At 35.8% G+C, this 17,208-nt stretch overlaps 1 long non-coding RNA gene across 1 annotated transcript in view; it reads left to right on the forward strand.

Annotated features, from left to right (window-relative positions):
- Positions 1-17,208, forward strand: part of LOC143649461 (uncharacterized) — a 211,512-nt gene that overhangs the window by 128,644 nt on the left and 65,660 nt on the right. The window contains exon 3 of the long non-coding RNA XR_013159008.1: positions 3,123-3,293. This is a non-coding gene — a long non-coding RNA (uncharacterized LOC143649461). The remainder of the gene's footprint in view (positions 1-3,122; positions 3,294-17,208) is intronic.

A 17,208-nucleotide genomic window follows, 5' to 3' on the forward strand; every position in this document is an offset into this window, starting at 1 on the left:
AAGGACAACCCAGATAATCCAGGACAATCTCCCCATCTCAAAATAATTAAATTGATATATATTCTGCCATATAAGGTAACATTTACAAGTCTTAAGGATTATGACCTGAAATCTTTGGGGAATATTTTTTAACCTACTACACATATTTTCTGCTCATATTCCCCTGGTAGAAATTTAATTACATGGTTCGTACCTAGGTGTAAGATAGCTGAGAAATGTAGTGTCTAACTGGACAGCCATGTACTCAGTGAAAACTCAAGGATTATTTTTCTAAAAGGAAGAAGAGAGAACGTACTTTGAAAGACAATATGCAGTATCTGAAGCAGGAGTCAGACTATTACTTTTTGACTATTATTGTAATGAGAGTATCATAAAGAAGGAGGCTGGGATATAGGTTCTGAATGAAAAATGTCTGAAAAACATTTTTCTTTCAAAGCCTTTATGTCATTCAGTGGAGGCTTCCTCTCCTTCCTGTTGGAAAGTCTCAGTGTCTCTGGCAAATGACTGGCTTCAAAACACTTTTGTTTGGTTTCAACATGTAGAAATTGCTGACATTTTGTGGTTATTGAATGTTAGAAACAACAGTTTCATATGGTTCAACCTAACTGGAAATACGTATTACTCTGTAGATGAATTGATTAGTGACTCAGTGCTTCCATATCACTGGGTTGTTAAGAGGATGTAACACATTGGTTAACCTCACTGCACAAAAGCAGCCCCAGCTGCTTATAGCTCATGGAGACAATGCTGTGCCCTCTGAACCACTGTTGAGAGGGGGATGTTACACACCTTAGGGCTTGACCCTAAATGGTTATTATCCTATAGTAAGGGACAGGGATCCATCACTAAAGTCAGGTCCTGGGGAGGCTGCCTGATAGTAAATGTTAGGACAAGGAATGGCAGCTTTGAAATTCTATATTCTCTATCTTTATTCAGATAATCAATATATCTAGTTTCTAAGATAAAGATGAAGATATCCCAACAGGTAAGGAAGCATAGGGATGGAAACTCCATGCTGAAATATACTTAGAAGTCTAAAGAGACATCCAGGAAGTTTATCTTTGGGCAGCTGTGAGAGGCTGAGCAATGGCTCCCAAGATGTCCATGTCCCAATCCCCAAAACCTGTGAATACATTACTTTATGTAGCAAAGGGACTTTGCAGATGTGATTCAGTTAAGGGTCTTGAGATGGAAAGCTTGTGTGGATTATCTTGGTCGGCCCTAAATGCAATCACAGGTGTGCTTACAAGAGCAGCATGGAGAGATTTGACTACAGAAGAGAAAAGTCTATTTGATAACAGAAGCAGAGGAAAGCAGAGTTAAGAAAGAAGATACTATGCTGCTGGTTTTAAAGATATAGGAAGGGGCCACAAGTCAAGGAATACATGCAGCCTCTCAAAGTTGGAAAAGGCAGGGAAATAGATTCTTGGCTAGAACCTCCAGAAAGACTTAGCTCTGCCATCACCTTGATTTTAGCCCTATAAGACTCATTGCAGACTTCTGCCCTCCAGAATTGAAAGACAATAAATACAGGTTGTTTAAAACTACTGAATTTGTGATAATTTGTTACAGCAACAATAGGAAACCAATACAGTAATAGACAGAAGCTACTAAATTGGAATTTATAGGCACTTCAGTTATTAGAGAGGGGAATGATGATCAAACTGAGCCAAAGCCTGGGCAATAGCTGATACATGACCTCAGGACAGAGGAAAAGTAGAAGCCTTTCCCATGAATCAGGCACACACAAGAATCATGCACGCCGGTAGGGGCTCCAGGCCTGTGGGTCGTATGTGTGGAGCAGCACAGCTGGGCCTGGGAGCCATGGGGAGCCCAGCATCAGCACTGGAAACTGGGCACTGGGGGAGCTGGCAGGGTGTGAATGGAGGGAGATCAAGAAGGAGCAATTCAAGCTTAGTAGTCAGCACAGGGCTACAAGTCAGACCAGTGTTGACTAATAGAATTATTTAAGATAGGAAGTAGTTGCAGCAGTTCTTTTCTCAGGGTTGATCTATGTCTTGGATTAGGGTCTGTGCCTACAGATAAAAATATCAATGGGCCTAGCTAAGAGAGCAGCCACGTGAGGCAGGTGCTGACAGGTTATTTTAAGAGTTCAAGGAGGTTTCCACAGCAACTTTTAAAAAGTTAAGAGATACTGTTCTCCATGAACTTTGGGGTTAGGATTTATTGGTGTTCTATAAAGGTCATTTTCCTTGACCTGAGGGAACCGTTTTTTTTTTTTGTCCTTGAATCTGCTACTTTTTAGGTGATAAAACATTCTCTGAATCTGAAATTTAGAAAACACATTATGCCTAAAAGCTCTTTAAAAAGTAAAGGGATGGTAATATGTTGATCTTTGCATGATAATGTGATTTTAAGCTCCTGAAAGGAAAGGCCCATGTTTTCTTAGCATTCTCTCCAAGCCTATGTGCTTTGTATTCAATAACAACTCTACTATTATTGCTAATATAACTACTATGTATTGAGTGTTTATCAGGTACAGGTACTGTACTGTTTTATACATATTATTTCACTTACACTACATAAAAAACATAGGAAAGAGATATTATTATGCACATTTTGCACATTAAAAGTTCAATATAGAGAAATCAGTGACTTACCCAAGATGACATAGCTAGTAAGTAGAATACACAGAATGTGAACTGAGACTAAGTGACTGCAAAGCTCCAATTTTTAACCATGGGGATATACTGCGTCAACACATTTTTATTGGTTTATTGGTAAAAATACCATTTTTTTGATTTATACCAAATTTAAATACTAAATTATACTAAAGTGCATCCCCATTTCCTTACCATTCTTCTAAGACTAAAGATATACATTTGTAAAATGAGGCTGGAGGACTATGGCCCTGAAATAGAGCTAATTTCAATGGTTGGTACCAGGATCAGACATACTTTCTCAATCTCATTATCAATCTAATCTAGCTCAGAGGTTTCCACAATCGAGTAGCCATCATAATCAACTAAAGAAAATTTTAAATATGTAATGCTTAGATTCCATTCAGTAGGTCTGAAGCAGACTCAGGTATCTGGTTTTTTGTTTTTCACAAAAGTAAATCTTCTCCAATAATCTAAAGTAAGTATTTATTTGTTTTTCAGCTAGGAGAAACAACTGCAAGTAGCAGACTGGTTTCGCCTGGGGAGACACTCAAAAGAGTCAACAGTTTTCTGACCTCCTAAAAGCACTAAGAAACACTGGAGCAGTTGGAACATTGGCAGCCATTGAGGAAATGTTCAAATGCCACAAACAGCTGTTGGACTGTCTCCATGGTAATATTTCTGAAGAAACATTCACCTTTACCTATTCACAACAGAAGTCACTTTGGGGGGATGTATTTGTGCCAATGATAACATGGGTCTTCTATGACTAGACCACCTCCCCTTTCTCTAAAATTGGCTTGGGTTTCTAATAGAGTTGTGACCTTCTCATGCCGATCTTCAGGCTCCTTTGGGTCACTTTGGAATTCTGATTAGGTTACTTGTCTTGCCCAGAGTACTGTAGCCAAATCAACCAATATAATCTGAGCATGATGAAGTACAAGAGCCAGAGCATCAGACTGGGAAATACATACCAGGAGAACTGGGTTTTCTAATCCCAGCTCAACACAACTTCTATGAGCTCTGTCTCTAAGCTTTGTTTTCCTCAACTGGGGAATGAATGTAATACTTTGCCCAACCTACTTCCCAGAGTCTTGGTAAGGATCAAATGAAATACTGTGCACCAAAATATTTGCAATTTTCCTAAGGAGCTAAGCTTTCTCTCTCTTCCAACCTTTGGAAATTTTGTTCCTTCACCAGGTAACTTTGACCCCTTCTTTAAGTTTCAATTGAGGTACCACTTCTTAGGAAGTCTTCATGATCTCCTCAGACAATATTAATTGTCCCTACTATGGGCTTGCATAGTATTTCATGTTGATCCCATAGCCTGTTCACAGTATAATGAAATTATTTACTGCTCTATCTCCCCTCCTAAATAAAAAACTCCATCATGCCAGGGAGTTGTGTTGTTGTTTAATCACTCTTCTATTCCCACTGCATGGCATGTGATAGACACTCAGTAAATGTTTACAAAGTGAATAACTGAAGCACCACCCAAAAATATATGGCATTACTATATACAACCCTGACTTCCCTGCATTGTTCTGGAGATTCACTAACTATTATTTTACAAATAAATCCCTGGTGGTAATTACCTGAAGAATGCATATATATGATTTGTCCTTGTAAAAACACTCTGTCACACATTAACCTTTCATCTAAAATATGTTCCCTTTGACTTTTGATTCTGATATTATGATTAAGGCATCTTAATTTGTATGGTATATGATTTCAGGTTGAGAGAATCCTTGCCTTTCATTGTACCAGTTTCCCTGGCTCCCCAAAGAGAATTTAAAGCATATGTCATGAAGTTAATATTTTTGTTTCCTTCCTGATGTGGCCAAGCTTTCATTTTATTTTACATTACAGTCTTGCTTTTAAAATTATTGCAAAATATCCTCATCTAATACCTTGGTTGCTTTGGTTCTCTCTTTTTTTTTTTAAGAAAGAAACAAAATACTTCAAATCTCCTTTCCCTTCTGTGCTGGTTTGAAAGGATTATGCACCCTAGGAAAGCCACGTTTTAATTCTGATCCAATCTTGTGGGAGCAGCCCTTTCTTTTAATCCCTACTCAGTACTATAGATTGGGAACTTCATTAGATTATCTCCACAGAGATGTGACTCTCCCAATTGTGGGTATTAACTTTGATTAGCGGGAGATGTGAGTCCACCCATTCCAGGAGGGTCTAGATTAGTTTACTGGAATCCTTTAGAAGAGGAAGCATTTTGGAGAGAGCCATGGGAGAGCACAAGAGCCCAAGCAGCCAGAGACCTTTGGGAGGAAGAAGGAAAATGTCCCTGGGGGAGTTTCATGAAAGAAAGAAACCTGGAGAGAAAGCTAGCAAACGTGGCCATGTTGACCATGTGCTTTTCAGTTGAGAGAGAAACCCTGAACTTCATCGGTCATTCTTGAGTGAAAGTAACCTCTTGTTGGTGCCTTAATTTGGACATTATTATAGACTTGCTCTAATTGGGACATTTTCATGGCCTAAAAACTGTAAACTTGCAACTTAATAAACTCCCCCTTTTAAAAGCCATTCTGGGATGCATGAGTGGTTCAGTGGTAGAATGTAACAAACAGTAAACCCTAAATTAATCCATGGACTTTAATTAATACTGCAATTATAAAAACGTGCTATCATCAATTGTAGCAAATTTTCTATAATTGTCAAGGGTTGGTGTTAGGGTAATATATGGGAATCCTGTATGTTATGCATGAGTTTTCTGTAAACCCACAACTTCTTTGAAAGGCTTCACCATTTTCTTTTGGGCACATATAAATATAGTAAAAATATGAAAACATGTATAGGAGACCTGGATTCAATTCCCAAACCATGTATGCCCCTCCTCCCCCCCCCCAAAAAAAAGCTGTCTGGTTTTCATATCACATTCCAGCAGCTAGCAAGGTAGAACACATTCTTTTTTTTGCATGGAGACTCTAGGAATCGAACCCGGATCTCCAGCATTAGAATACCTTTTTTGTCAGCAAGGTGTAATTGCAATTTTGAAATATCCTTCCTATACATGTTTTCATATTTTTACTATATTTATATGTGCCCAAAAGAAAATGGTGAAGCCTTTCAAAGAAGTTGTGGGTTTACAGAAAACTCATGCATAACATACAGGATTCCCATATATTACCCTAACACCAACCCTTGACAATTATGGAAAATTTGTTACAATTGATGATAGCACGTTTTTATAATTGCAGTATTAATTAAAGTCCATGGATTAATTTAGGGTTTACTGTTTGTGTAGTGCAGGCCCATGGGTTTTTTAAAATTTTTTTATTCTTTGAACATATATATAATCTAACATTTCCCCTTTTAGCCATATTGAGATATATATTTCAGAGTTATAGATTGCATTCAAAATGCTATGCTATAATCCATTATCAAAACATTGCTATCATTCCAAATAGGGAGTTAAGCTTTAACTTCCCATCCCTATTCAAAACTCTGCCCCCTAGTAACTCATATTCTAGATTCTGACTCTGTGAATTTGCTTAGTCTAATCGTTTCAAAACAGTGAGATCATACAATAGTTGTCCTTTTGTGTCTGGCTTATTTCACTCAACATGATGTCTTCAGTTTCATCCATAGTGTCTCATGTACCAGAATTTCATTCCTTTATATTGTTGAATAATATTCCGTTGCATGTATATATCACATTGTGTTTTTCCATTCATCGGTTGATGGGTACTTGGATTGCTTCCATCTTTTGGCAATTGTGATTAATGCCACTATAAACATCAGTGTGCAATTATCTGTTCAAATCCTTGCTTTCAATTCTTTTGGGTATATACCTAGTAGTTGGATTGCCAAGTTATATGGTAGTTTTATTCTTAGCTCTCTAAGGAACTACCTAAATGTCTTCCACAGTGACTACATCATTCTACATTGCCACCAGCAATGAATGGGTGTTCCTATTTCACCACATCCTTTTCAACATTGGTCATTTTCCATTTTTTTTAATAGCAGCCATTCTAATGGGTATGAAATGGTAGCTCATTGTGGTTTTGATTTGCATTACTCTGAGGGCTAATGATATTGAGCAACTTTTCATGTGCTTTCTGGCCATTTGTCTATCTTCTTTGGAGATATCTGTTTAAGTTTTTTGCCCACTTTTAAATTAGGTGCTTGTTTTTTTGTTGTTAAGTTTAAGGAGTTTTTTGTATATTCTGGATATTAATCCTTTATTGGATATGTAGTTTCCAAATATTGTCTCCCATTGTGTGGTTGTCATTTTACTTTAATCATGAAGTACTCTGAGGCACAAATATTTTCAATTTTGATGATATCCCTCTTATCTATTTTTTCTTTTGTTGCTTATGCTTTGGGTGTAAAGTTTAAGAAAATATTGCCTATCAAAGGTCCTGAAGATGTTGCCCTACATTGTCTTCTAAGAGTTTGATAGTTCTTACTCATGTATTAAGGTTTTTGATCCATTTTGAGCTGATTTTTGTATATGTTGTGTGGTAGGGGCTCCTCTTTTTTGTTTGCAAGTGGAGATCCAGTTTTCCCAGCACCATTTGTCAAAGAGACTATTGTTTCCCAATTGAGTGGTCTTTCCCAACTTGTTAAAAATCAGTTTACAATAAACATCGGGGTTGATTTCTGAACTTCCAATTCTTTTCTATTAGTCTATATGTCTGTCCTTGTGTCAATACCAAGCTGTTTTGATTACTGTGGCTTTGTAATAATTTTTAAGACTGGGAAGTGTGATTCCTCTAACTCCATTTTTCTTTTTTAAGATGGCTTTAGCTAGTCCAGACCCCTGACCATTCTGTATTAATTTGATGATTGGCTTTTCCATTTTTGCAAAGAAAGTTGTTGGAATTTTGATTCGGATTTCATTGAATTATAAGTTGCATTGGGTAGCATTGACACCCAAACAATATTCAGTCTTTCAATCATGAACACAGATTTTTACTTACATCCATTTAGTTAGGTCTTCTTCAATTTCTTTTAAATTCCCTAATCCACCATCCTTCCTGGAAGTTCTTGAAACCTCCACAAAGTTAATATTTTAAATCAGGCCATTCCATGTTCATAAAATTCTACCCAGTCAGTTGTACTGTGTGGGACTTTTACCTAGATGATGTCAAATCTAGCTTCTGATAGTCCTGGCTCCTATCATGTTTGCTCCATTGCCTCTGTTGGAGGGGGATGGAGAGGATATTTCCCCTGAAAAACTGTCCTGTCTTTCTTCCTTTTATGACACAGGAGGGATAGAAGAACATACTGGTTATTGAGTGGCTTCAAATAGACATAGCTCTTGTTCTCCATGACTGAAAAACGATCGCATCATTCCCTTCAATCATTCATTTATTCATTCAAGCATTCAACAAATATTGACAGAGCATCTACTATGCGCCAGGCATCGTTCTAAGTGCTAGGGATACAGGAGTGAACAAAACAAACAAACTGCCCTCATAGAATCTACATTATACTTGAGGGAGATGTATGCTAAAAAAAGAACCCAATCAATATACAAATGATATAGCATATTAGAAGGTAATAAGTGCTATGAAAGAAAGAAAAAGTAGGACAGGTCTAAGAGGATGGGAAGTGCATTGAAGATAGTTATGATTAGATAGAATTATGGAGTTGGCATTATTGAAAAGGTGATCTTTCCTTAGAAAGCCATACTTGGAGGATAGGCTATATATTGATCTGTGAGAAGGACAGCAGTATGGGAAGTGCTCATCATCTTAGCTTTCTCAGAATTTCTACTTCTAACACAGGCACCACCTTCCCCAGGGGTATGCAAATGATTAAGACCCAGAAATCACCAGGTTTTATCTCTAGATCCTTGAGGCAGCTACTTTGTGGCAGGGTATTGGCTGGGCCTCTGAGGTTTCTTCTTGAGCTCTTAGAGAACAAAGACCAATGGGGAACAAAGTGGAGAGAACTCTACCCAAACAGTGGGAAATAGAGTGTCTATTCAACTCTTCCTTCAGCTGAATACCAACAGTTCTAGACATTTCACTTTTGAATTCTGATCCACTCTCTGCCTCTACACCTAAAAAGTTTTGATAAAACATGAGGTTCTCTGGGAGAAAACTTGAGAGTCTGGGTCCAAATAATTCAAGCCAATGAGTTGAGAGAAACTCCTGCATACTTATCCTTTTCCTTTTGTGAATTAAATCCTTCCTACTGGGTTTAACGCACATTTGGCATTCTTAGATCCCTGAGAACACCATACATGTGACCCAGGAACCTGGCACTTAAAAGGCCCAGGACATTCACTTATGAGTGTAAAGACTTAGGCCTGGAGGCATTTTCATTATAAATTCATGCAAATTTAAGCTACCCAGTAGAAATCAACATTAAAAGTCTAAAATTAACTAAGTTAGATAAGGTGGCTAGCAGGAACACTTTCTGTCATGTAAAATAGTTCCACAAAGGGTTTTTTTTATCTCATACCACAGTTTCTCCTATATTAAAGAAAGTAATAAAAATTAAAACCTGTGATAGGTTTCTATTAGTCATGGCCAAACCATTTGATTCTGGTATTGTCTTTGGAACTCCCTTTTGTTTAACAGACAAAAAATAATAATCTTCAGAAGCTTCCTGTATACCTAGACAAAGATTGTGTATTTTGGCAAAAATTAAGCAGGTTTTATTAAATTTAAAAGGGGTTTTTTAGCATGGGGAATGCTACAGAATTTGTATTATATAATATATATATATATATTTTTTATTAAGATACTTGTTATATTTTCCCCATATTACATTGTGGATAATGGCCTGGAAATAATTTTAAAATTTGTCTTCTCTAATATTCATCTTAAAATGTAAGGTAAAGAGGTGGTGCAACGGTGGCTCAGTGGCAGAATTCTTGCCTGCCATGCCGGAGACCTGGGTTTGATTCCCGGTGCCTGCCTATACAAAAAAAAAAAAAAAAAAAAAAGTACGATGAAGAAACTACTTGTAACATTTCTCTTCTAAGATTCTTCACACTTGATTAATGGGCTATTTCATCTCCTCACAAGCTTTAGGAAATGCAAAGGAAGGAAGTTCTGGTGCTGATTGACTGATTTTTATCCAACTCTAGCTACGTATTTTCCATGAGTAATCAGAATTATCTGTATATTATCAGTAAAGGTTTTAAAAGTTAGGAGGCTGTTTCCAAAGCAGCAATTCCTATGGGAAGGCTGAACCTGGTGCTGGGATGTTAAAATCAAATCGTCTTGATATTGGCAACAACAGTTCAATGATAACTGAACAGTCTATACAAGTGTTTCCAAGGTATGACCTGCAGATCACTACGTATTTTAAATTCTCCTTAAATAGAGGGTTATATGGTCCCACATATTTAAGAAATGCTGTAAACTATTTTCTCCTCTTCTTGATTGTCACTCTGCAACCCAAAAGGGCTCTAAAAAGTCTTGTATTCGAGAAACATGTTTAACTATGTGTAATCCAGTATTTCCAAAATTATTTGTCCACAGTAAACAATTTCACAATATTCCACAGAATCAATATTCTACACAATAAATGTGTGCACACACCTGAGTGTGTGACAGAACTTAATCTGATCTATATCGTCTTATTCAAACTTTACACTTTGTGATAAACAAGTCATCTGACAATAATAATGGTGCTTCCTTCATTTTCCCCCAAGATTTATTATGGTATAATATCTGAATGTATTAAAGGGTACAATTTGATAAGTTTTGATATAAACATATACACATGAAACCATCATCAGAATTAAGACAATGAACTAAACTATCGCCCCCAAAAGCTTCCTCATGCCACTTCGTATTCCTGGCCTCCCACACACTGTTGAACACAAACAGTTAGAGTGGACAATCGTGCTTTGATCTGGAAGCATTCATTCAGTCTTTCACCATTAAGTATGATAGTAGCTATAGGGTTTTCATAGATGTTCCTTATCAAGTTAAGGGAGTTCCTTTCTATTCCTAGTGTGCTAAATTTTTATTAGAATGAGTATGGGATATTTGTCAAATTCTTGTGCATCTATCGGAATGATCCGTTAACTTGGGAAATTATGCCAATTGATTTGCAAATGTTCATTTCAAATTCCTGGAAACAAACTGATACTTGGTTCATTACAGAAATGATCATTCAATATCATTATATTCAATAGGTAAAAAAAAAAAAAGACTTTATGTATTAGGATTCAATTTGCTAAAATCTTTTTTAGGAATATGTGCCTCTGCATTCATGAAGGTACTCTTTTTGACTGTTTTTTTGGCGTCAGAGCAGTGCTGACCTCCTAGAATGAGTTTGGTTGTATTCTGCTCTCCAAATCCTCTGAAAGGCTTTGAATAAATTGGTATTATATTCACCTTAACTGTTTGGTGGAATTTATACCTTGTGCCTTGCATTTTCTTTGTGAGAAGGAATTTAACTACTAATCCAAATTCTTTAAAAGTTATAGGAATATTCAGACTATCTGTTTCTTCTTGAGTGAGGTTTAGTAGTTGGCATCTTTCAAGGAGTTTGTCCATTTCTTTTAAGTTGTTGCATATATTGGCAAAAACTTATTAATAAAACTAATTTTCATATCTTTTTTTTGTATGCTGTATGGAGGGGTCACATTTCATTATTTTTCCATGTGAATACCCCATTATTGCAGCACCATTTGTTGAATTTTTGTTTGCTTGTTTGTTTGTTTTGCTTGTTTGTTTTTTGGGAAGTGCATGGACGAGGGTCTCCCGCATGGCGGGTGAGAATCCTACCAATGAACTACCCTTGCAACCCCCCATATCTTTTTTTCTTACCTGATCGGATTTATATTGTTCTTCTCAAAGAAGCACCTTTTGATTTCACTGGTATTTGTTGTTTTCTGTTTCCTATTTAGTTGATTTCTGCTCTCATCTTCATTATGTTCTTTCTTCTGCTTATTTTGGGTTTAATTTAGCTAACTTTTTCAAGTTTCTTAAGGTCAAAGCTGAAGTCATTGATTTGAGATCATTTTCTCTACTATAGACATTTTAGTGCTATCAATTTCTCTCTAGTACTGCTTTATCTGCATCCCACACATTTTGATTTGTAGTATTTTCATTCTCATTCAGTTCAAAATAGTTTCTAATTTCACTTTTGATTTCTTCTTTGACCTATGGGTTATTTACAGGTGTGCTATTTAGTTTCAAAATATTTGCTGTTTTCCAGATTTTTGGTTAATGATTATTAATTTAATTTCATTTTAGTCAGAGAACATACTCTTTATTACTTGAATTTTTAAAAATACATCTAGACTTGTTTTATGGCTCAGCATCTGGTTGATCCTGGTAAATGTTATGTGAGCGCTTGAAATGAATATGTATTTTGCTTTGTTCAGTGGAGTGCTCTATAAATGTCAATTAAGTCAAATTGGTAGATAATGTTGTTCTAGAATTCCTTATTCTTGCTGAATTTCTCTCTACTTCTCCTAATGGAAATTGAAAGAAAAGTGTTGAACTATCCAACTATAATTGTGGATTTGTATATTTTTCCCTTCAGTTTTATTAGTTTTTGCTTAATCTTTTCTGGTGCGTAAACATTTAAGATTATTACAAACTCTTGATGAATTGACCTCTTTTTTTATTATAAAAAATCCTCTTCATCTCTGGAATAATTTTTTTTTTTTTTTTTTTTTGTTGCTCTGAAATCTACTTTGTCTGCTATTGATGTAGATACTCTGGTTTTCTTTTGACTGGTATTACTTTACTTTTATTTTTAACCTATTGTTGTCTTCATATTTAAGGAGATACTTATAGGTAACATGTAGTTGGATCTTGCTTCTTTTAGTCAAGACATTTAACAGTGGTACTTACAGCATTTAAATTTAGTATGGTTATTGATATGTTTGGGTTAAAACTACCATCTTGCCATTTATTTTCTATTTGTTCATCTGTGCTTTGCTCCTTTTTACACTTTTTTTCTTTTCTCTTGTATTAATTGAATATTTTTATGATTCCATTTTATTTCATTTTGGGGAAAATTAGATATAATGCCTTGTGAGATTTCAGTGGTTGTTCAGTGTTTGTAGTATATGTTTTTAACCTTTCACAGTTTATCTTCAAGTTGTGTTATACTCCTTCAAAAATAATTAAGAACCGTGCAATAGCATACAACCGTCTCACTCCTCCAGGCCTTATGCTTTTGTTGTTACATATTTTACTTCTATACATGTTATAAAACCATAGCAGATTATTATTTTACTTAAAACAGTTGATTATGTTTTAAAGATATTTAAATAATATAAAATAAGTCCATATTTATGCATACATTTACCTTATCTGATGCTCATCATTCTTTGTTTAGATAAAAATTTACACTTGGCATTATTTTTGCTCTACTTGAAGGATTTTGTTAACATTTCTTGAGGTATAAGCAGTGATGAATTCTTTTAGCTTTTGTATTTCTCAAAAAGTCTTTCTTTCACATTCATTTTTAAAAGATATTTTCAATGAGTAGAAAATCTTAAGTTGAGGGTTTTGATTCTTACAGTGTTTTAAAGGTGTTCCTCCGCTGTTTTCTATCTCGCATTGTTTCTGATGAGAAAAGAGCTGTCATCTTTTGTTTGTTCCTCTATTTGTAATGTCCTTTTGCTCTGACTACTTTTTAAAAAACCATTTTTTTATTTAAGAAAGCAAACAATATACTGGCTGATTTTAAGGTTTTCTCTTTCCCACCTGTCCTAAGCAATTTTAATATGAGGTGTCCTTGTGTTATTTTCTTGTTTCTTGAGCTTCTTGGAAATGTGGGTTTATAATTTTCATCCAGTTTGGAAATTTGGGGGTCATTTTTTTTCTTCATTTATTTGTCTTTTTCCTCCTTTCTCTCCTCTCCTTCAGGGACTCCAATTAAATGAATTATATGATGTTTGAAGCTGTATCACAGTTCATCAATGCTCTGCTTATTTTTCTTTTTTATTGTCTTTTTTTCTGTATGTTTCATTTTTGGATAGTTTCTGTATTGCTAGCGATTCAAATTCCCTAATTTTTTCTTCTACAATATCTAATCCACTATTAATCCCATCCAGTACATTTTCCATCTCAGGCATGGTAGTTTTAATCTCTAGAAGTTGATATGGGTTTTTTGTTTTTGTTTTTGTTTTTTGTATCTTTTATATCAGCGTGTAGGTTTAATCTTTCCTCTGGCTTCTTGAATATATGGAATTTAGATAATACTAATAATAACTAAAATAGCTATTTTTTAAAGTTCTGCCAACTAATTTATTCATCTGTGTCATTTCTGGGTCAGTTTTGCTTCATTGGTTTTTGATTGGATGCTAGATATTGTGAATTTTACCTTATTGGGTGCTAAATATTTTAGAATTCCTATAAACCTTCTGGAACTTTTGGGGGATGTGGTTAAGTTATTTAGAGACAATTTGACCCATTCATATCTTGCTTTTAAGCCCTGTTAGGAGGGATTAGTCTAGGGTTAATTTTTCTTCGCCCACTACTTAAGCAAAACTGTTTTGATTATTTTATCCAGTGACCCATGAATTATGAAGTATTCTGTGCCAGTTTAAAGCTATTATGTACCCCAGAAAAGTCATGTCCTTTAATGCTCATTCAATATTGCTGGATAAGATCTTTTATATTGTCTCCGTGGAGATGAGACCCACCCAATTGTGGCTGGTAACTTTTTTTTTTTTTTTTTTTGGCTTTTTTTTTTTTTATTAATTAAAAAAAGAATTAACAAAACAATTAGAAATCATTCCAATCTACATGTACAATCAGTAATTCTTAATAACATCACATAGTTGCATATTCATCATTTCTTAGTACATTTGCATCGATTTAGAAAAAGAAATAAAAAGACAACAGAATAAGAATTAAAACAATAATAGAAAGAAAAAAAACAAAAAAAACAAAAACAAAAAACCTATACCTCACATGCAGCTTCATTCAGTGTTTTAACATAATTGCATTACAATTGGGTAGTATTGTGCTGTCCATTTCTGAGTTTTTATATCCAGTCCCGTTGTACAGTCTGTATCCCTTCATCTCCAATTATCCCTTCTCTTTTTTTTTTAATTAACGGAAAAAAAGAAATTAACCCAACATTTAGAGATCATACCATTCTACACATGCAATCATTAATTCTTAACATCATCACATAGATGCATGATCATCATTTCTTAGTACATTTGCATTGGTTTAGAAGAACTAGCAACATAACCGAAAAAGATATAGAATGTTAATATAGAGAAAAAAATAAAAGTAATAATAGTAAAATCAAAACAAAACAACACAAAACAAAACAAAAACCTATAGCTCAGATGCAGCTTCATTCAGTGTTTTAACATGATTACTTTACAATTAGGTATTATTGTGCTGTCCATTTTTGAGTTTTTGTATCTAGTCCTGTTGCACAGTCTGTATCCCTTCAGCTTCAATTACCCATTGTCTTACCCTGTTTCTAACTCCTGCTGAACTCTGTTACCAATGACATATTTCAAGTTTATTCTCGAATGTCCGTTCACATCAGTGGGACCATACAGTATTTGTCCTTTAGTTTTTGGCTGGATTCACTCAGCATAATATTCTCTAGGTCCATCCATGTTATTACATGGTTCATAAGTTTATCTTGTCTTAAAGCTGCATAATATTCCATCGTATGTATATACCACAGTTTGTTTAGTGTGGCTGGTAACTTTTGATTAGATGATTTCCACCAAGCCGTGTCTATACCCATTCAAGGTAAGGCTGCTTACTGGAGCCCTTTAAGAGGGAACCATTTTGGAAAAAACCACCAGAACTAATAGAACCAACAGAATGGACAGAGTCCTGGGGAAGCCAGTGAAGAAGCCTAGAGAGAAAGCTAGCAGACATTGCCATGTGTCTTTCCAGCTGAGAGAGAGAGAGACCCCAAACATCACTGGCTTTCTTGAACCAAGATATCTTTTCCTGGATGCCTTAGTTTGGACATATTTACAGCTGTGCCTTAATTTTGACATTTTCATGGCCTTAGAACTATAAACTTGCAACTTAATAAATTCCTCTTTTTAAAAGCCATTCCATTGCAGGTATATTGCATTCAGCGGCTAACAAACTGTAACATGTTCAATGCTGATTGTTGGGAATAGGCACTATTTCTGCCCCTTATGAGCTAAAGTATTGTTCCAATCTTTTTTCAGTGGCTCATTCCCTGGCCCTGGGTAGTTTCCTTACCTGCAATTGATCATTACACAGCTAAACATTGGAGAGGCAGCTGCTACAGAACACCTGGGTTCACTTTCTGTGTAGTTCTCTTCTCTCTGATACTCAGCCTTGCAAGAGAGAGCTGCCTTGAACTCCCTGGACTCCCAGCTTTTTATCTTTCAACTCAGGGAGACCATCCACTCCACTGGGCCTCTCCCCACTTCCCAGCCCTGGATCAATCCTATAGCTCATTTCATTTGTTCCCTGTCTCTCAGGGATCACTCTTCTTCATTGTTGGATGTCCAGTATCTCATTTCATATTTCTTTTTAGTTCTTTGAAGGAGGAAGGAAAACTCAATCCTCTGGTTATTGAAGAATATATTGTCAATCCATCTGAGCCTCTTTATGTGCCAGACACATGGTCACACACTGGGCATAGACTACCAATTAGGTAAAACACCTTCAACCTATAATATTGTTTCTTTCAATTTCTAGGGAAGCCACAAAAAATGAATCATGTCCAGAATTCCCCTTTATCCTGTAAGCATCCAAGCCCACCTGGTTTGGGGCTGACTTACTTGCTTGTGACACATCAAAGCAAATTTTACCCCTGAAACATGGGCAAAACAGACTTTCCTGAGCTGTATAATGTTTTGCTTCTGCCTTTCCCTGAATTTTCTAGGTCTTATTTTCCTACTACACAAGACAGATCTCTGTAGGTGAGCATACAATAAGGATCTGGGCTTTTTCCTGTGCTGAGATACAGAAGCTGACACAAAATACACGTATATACTGAATTGGAAAAGATTGTTTATGAGAAATTTAAAATAGTTTGGCTTCCCCCTATGAAGCCAGATAAAGCCAGAAGTTAAAAAGCAACTTAAATCTGGGGGAACTAGGATGTTTGGCTTCTTTTAGGTTTAGGAATATGTAATTTTTGGTGATGCTATTTATTTATTTAACTTTCTTTTAATTTATGTGACTGTATCCCAGAGATTTGTCCAAACCAGTTTCGGTTTTATTTTTTCTCTCTCCTCAGCCCCTGCTCCTGATATGTTTCCTGGGTGAACATATGCTTAGATCCCTCAAGCATAGTGATAATTTCTCCTGACCAGCAGAGCCAGTCATTATTTATTATACTTTTCTCTCAGTCCCTCCCAACTCTCCTAGTGGGAACATCGCAGTGGCTGCTGGCTAGAAAATTAGCCCAGGGAGCTTCTTCTCCTGGTCTCTTTCCTCATTATACTAGTAAAAATTTAACTGTGACATTACCTGTCCCTGTTCTGCTCTATCCATGTATATGTGTGTGTGGTTATATATATATCCACATAGGTTGGAAGCACACTGCAGGGGCTAATAGTGAGTAATTTAACTGTGACTTTCTCACACATTTTATCCTCTTTCTTTCTCTAGAGTGACTGGAGAAGTACAGTGTGTTTGTGTATTGTTGCTCTACATTATAAGCCGAGCTTGTT

This window comes from Tamandua tetradactyla, chromosome 11 (genome assembly GCF_023851605.1).
Source record: "Tamandua tetradactyla isolate mTamTet1 chromosome 11, mTamTet1.pri, whole genome shotgun sequence".
In the NCBI taxonomy this organism is placed as follows: Eukaryota; Metazoa; Chordata; class Mammalia; order Pilosa; family Myrmecophagidae; genus Tamandua; species Tamandua tetradactyla.